Below are 5146 nucleotides of genomic sequence, written 5' to 3' on the forward strand. Positions count from 1 at the left end.
ACAACATTTGTGGCAATACCAAACGAAAGTTCATCCAAATGTGATATCCAAAACATCCATTATCCATTCGATAATGGATGACCTGGCTATCAGTGATGAGCAAGTCCCGGTATCCATTTATTTCCCCGTGTAGTTGATACATTATTCATCTCCTCAACAAAATGTCATGATGCACAAAGGATGATGGGATTTGTTTCGCTATCAGCGGCTCATTGGCTAACCATCATCACTGTGACCTCCTGCATGACAGCGAGAGATACAAATGCCCATACAAGTCTTGGTTCACCTAAGAAGCCGTTTCTTCAGCTCCGTTATACACTAACGCACCAATCAATACGCAGTGGCAGAGCCAAGTAAAATCCAGTTGTGCAACGTCGACATCTGTGCGCTGCGCAAAAAGAAAAATAGGTCAAATGTACCCGTTATGTTTGTCCTTGTTCGACGTCGCCCTAAAAATGGGGATCCAATGCTCAAAGTTGTGATTGGCTCGAGGAATGTAAAGTGACATTGAGGAACGGAGTGGTGATATTCAGCGTGACCCGATCTAATTTGAAACTGAAAAAAAGAGGCGATGGCAGGCTCTAAATCCTGGTGGCGGGGCTCGGGCGATGATATGTAGTTGAACCGGTCACAGTCTAAACGAGGACCATGTGTCCGCCCGATGTGGGGGACCGGGCTCCGGGCACGCTGGTGGACAGAGCTGCTCCTGTGGTCCTTCCTCCTCCTCCTCCTCCTCCTCCTCCTCCTCCTCCTTCTCCTCCTCCTCCTCCTCTTCCTCTTCCTCCTCCTCCTCCTCCTCCTCTGGGCTGCAGAATGGAGGATCTACATCAAAACGATACGGAACAAAGGAGCAAGTCCAGTCATCCCGTTATTTCCCCTTGTAGATGATTTGTTATTTATCTTCTTTACAAATTCTGTCATGATGCACGAAGGATGATCCGATTAGTTTACCATCACCATTGTAACCTCTTGCTCGACAGGGACTATTATAACTCTATTACAATTACTATGAAATGTTTTACACACTTCTTTCCAATTTCGAAATTACATTTTTTGATAATTAATGTATGTTTTGTTCATTGGATTTTGAACGACGGGGAGGGATTTGGATATCTCTGTTCTAATATTTTCCCTGCTCATTGATTGTTCTCTGTCTAACATCGGTGTTTGTCCATCTCTCCGAGAGACGTCTCCGCGGCAACATATAGATAGCATCACCCTGCTCCAGGTCTACACACCGTTCTTTATTATCGTGCCCCACAAACGAAACTGCATTTCTGAAAGCGCTGCGTTTAAGAAAAACGTCCGTCGTCACATTTGTGTCGAGGCGGCCCCTTGTTCCGAGCCCTCTGTACATGGGGGGGGGGGGCTTAATGCCGTGCCACACGGGTTCCACCTCCTGAAGGTTTCTCAGCGGCGGTTCTCAGGGCCATCTCTCAAGGTGTATAAAAGCAGCACTGAGTGATGCAGCCCATTGTCCGCGACCCGGCCCACACTTACCATGCAGACACGCACACAGGCGGCCACCCCCCTGTCCCGTCCCGGGCCCTCTAAGGGTGGGCGGTGGTGGGGCATTGAGGGGAGGGCGGGGCGGGGGAGATCAAAGGTGCTGGTCACAGTCATTAGGGCCCTGGTGGCGGTGGTGGTGACCCCCTCCCCCCCCCCCCCCCCCCCACACACACACACACACACACACACACCCACATGAAAAGCTTGTAGTTTGAAAAGAAGGGGCAGAGAAAAAAAGAGGCAGGGGAAAAAAAAGAAAGAAAAACAACAACAGGTTCCCTCTCCGTTTAAAAAAGCAAGCAAACTGTGAAATAATTGAAAAGGTATGTCAATCAAGGGCCGGGGCCCAGTGTGGCCCTTTGAGGTCCCCGGGTTGTTGCTCCAGTTCTGCGCTGGGCGAGGAGGGCTACTTAAGAAGGTATGCGAAGAAATTAAAGAGCTGGGAAACGGGACCCAAAAAAAAAGTATTCTTTCTTGCTTTCTTTGAAATGTCTTTTTTTTTTTTGCTCTCGCTCTCAAACCTTTTCTCGCAACAGTGATGGAAGGAACTATTTTCCAGTGCTGTTTGGAGTCCTTTCTGTGCCGCTATTCGGCCGTTTATAAGACCTTGTCTCGCTCTTTGCCTCTCAGGTGGACTAACAAAGGCTTATTGGGGGTCGCGGCGGTTGCAAGCGATTGCCCCTGCCTCCCGTCCCAACCCACCCCAAGCGCACGGTCCCCCCAGGCTCACCCCAGCACCTATTGCCTGTCTGCTCCCCCTTCTCCTCCTTCTCCACCTCTTCCTGCTCCCCCTCCTCCCCCTCCTTCCTCTTCCTCCTCCTCCTCTTCCTGCTCCTCCTCTTCCTCCTCCTCCCCTCCTCCTCCTCCTCCTCCTCCTCCTCCTCCCCAGAAGCATGAGTTGGACAAAAGGAGAGCCCCATGTGAGTGTCCTTCTATCTTCGCCGTCTGTCTCTCTCCTCCTCTGTTTTTTTTCCAAGGTCAGAAAAGGCTTCAGTGATCTGACGGTGGGCTAACTTCCAAACCCCCCCCAAAAAAAGAGGGAGGAATGGGAAAGAATTGAAAGAGTAAAAGAAAAAATTGGTAAAAGACTTTCTTTAGCGCTTTTAAAGTCCCATGGAGAGGGGATAAATGGCGGGTCCACAGTTGACTAGACATGTATAGCGCGGGATTTCGGTGCTTGTAATGGCAGCTTGAGTTTAATGACAGCGCCAGACCAAAACATGTCAAAGGTTAAGAGATCTTGCCAATTGCAAGTGAGGGGAACCAAAGAGGAGCTGTTTCGTGATCTCAATGGGGGGCATCAGACGGCGCAGCCACCAAGGAGCCGGTCGCAGCAATCAGCTCCAGCCTCCACTCCAACCCGGCCACAAAGACGCAATTTGTCCCCATTCTGCCTGCTCCTTTCTATTTGCATCTGAGCCAGAATTTCATTTCTTTACGGGTAAAGAATCATTGTTTATTCAAGATGAATTACTTTATTGTAAGAATAGAGAGAATTCTTAAAGAATTGAGGATTAAGAGCAGAAAAGTTCAAGGGGTTATTGTGTTTTTTATAACATAAAAATCTCTCCAGGCCCCTTAAAGGGCTGTATCATGAATCTCCCCTGAAGGACTGATAAAGTCTCCGGTTAACTACTCCTAGATTCTACCGTAGTGATCCTGCAGGGCTGATGAAAGGTTGAGCACAGCGTGCCTAAATCTGACATAATGATCCATAGTGCGCCATGAGAGAAGCTATTCAAGTTCATGTGCAAATGTTTCCATCCTACTGAGAAGGTCTCTGGGAGTCCCAGTGGCAGAGGGGTGTAGGATACACACCTTTCACACATTCAATTAATCTAGGAAGGCTTCTGGAGCCTAACCGTTGGTATATTCAATTTGATTATATCAGGTGGATTGATGTGAACTCATTTGATATTAAGAAATCAAATAAATAAGAAAAGAGAAGCATCATGGCAAAAGCATCATGATGAGGTATAACAAATAAAAACCAAAAGTAGTTTTGGGAGTTTTTATTATAATTTTTTTTTATATACCTTCAGTTAAACCAACACAACCTAACATGTGTTCCTTAGCTTATATATTTTTGTCTTCATATAATTCTAACCAACAGTATGCACACGTGAACATGTGTTAAGGGTTAACGTTAGCTGCATTCACTACACGAGCGTTTCCAACTCCACGTACAGCTCAGGAGACTTCATTTCTCAGGCTTTGAAGACAAAGGAGCGCGCTTTCAAAGGCGGGAGACGGGAGTTTGATGCATGAGTCCGACTGGCCTTTATGCATGTGTGGCCAACCATCCACAGAGCAGCCATCTCTAACAATGTCAAATACCCATCTCATGTTCTCAGATCTTTTGTGTCTGGCGGCTGCCTCACCAGTGTGTGTTATTAAAAGGACAGACGACTGGACAGAGAGGGAAAATAAGGATAAAACTAAATAGATTTAATTTGGGTGTTAAGGGAAGATTTAGTTCCCCATAGTTCCCCTTAATGAACCCCGATCCGTCGTGCTCAAGCTCCGCCAAAGACTCTAAGGGATATTTACTGTACCGAGTCGACGTTCTAGAAACCTCCCGCAGATGGGAAGTAATGCCACTGGTTTTTATGTTGTTATTATGTCTCATGTCCCTAGACGTAGCCACACGATCGTAAACCCACGACATGACAACAAACACGCTTCCGTTCCGTCTTGTCTACCCTGACTGGAACCCAAAAGAGCAAACACTAGCAATTAGCCCTGCTAGCACTTTCAGGCACCAGTTGCTTTCATTGGCCAGGACAGGTCTCCCCCCCCCCCCCACCGCCCTATAAAGCCCCTCGTAGTCCTCCAGACCCCAGCTGGGGCAGACCCCCGGGCGGTTGGCTTACGAGTCCATTGCACGCTGGCCCGGCGCTGCCGTGGCGCGCGCGGCGTTTGTAAACACAGCTCGTAAAGCCAAGGGCGGCCATCAAAGTGCCGGAGCTTCCTCGGGAGGATGAGGGGTCTGGGAGCGACGCATGATGCATGGGGGCGGACAGCTGGGCTGATACCTGGATGAAGCCCCTCTCTCCCCCACTCTCTTCTCTCTCTCTCTCTCTCTCTCCCCAGCTGTGGGGCTCCCAGACGACAAGGGCGTGTATTTAGCAGGGTCTGGGTGGAGGTGAGTGGGTGGAGGTGAGTGGAGGGAGGCGCGGGCCACGGCTGCTCCGTTTGTTTACTCTCTCTCTCTCTCTCTCTCTCTCTCTCTCTCGTTCTTTGGAGTTTTTTTTGTTTTCAACTCCTCGTTCGTTTGTCTTTCTTTCGTGTGTCTCTGGCTGAACTTAGATGATCTCACTCAGGTTGAGAGGCCCGTCTGAAACCGACAGAGCAGAAGAGAGAGGGAGAAGGTCGCAGGCCAAGAAAAGCAGATGTGGGGTTTGTTGTTTTGGAAAAAAGAGGCCGACTTCGGTGTACTATCATTTTCCACTCAAACTAAGTCGGAGTGGGATTCCTGTGATGTGCACAAGGTGATGCCGAGCCTATGACATCTGGCGTTTGACGTAATGTACCCATCAGGCATTCAATTTCCATATCAGATGAAACTAATGATTTAAACGACCAGTTCTCGGTGGTGGACCCTAACACACACACACACACACTAAGACACACACAC

The sequence above is a fragment of the Gadus macrocephalus genome, chromosome 12 (assembly GCF_031168955.1).
Source record: "Gadus macrocephalus chromosome 12, ASM3116895v1".
Taxonomy (NCBI): Eukaryota; Metazoa; Chordata; class Actinopteri; order Gadiformes; family Gadidae; genus Gadus; species Gadus macrocephalus.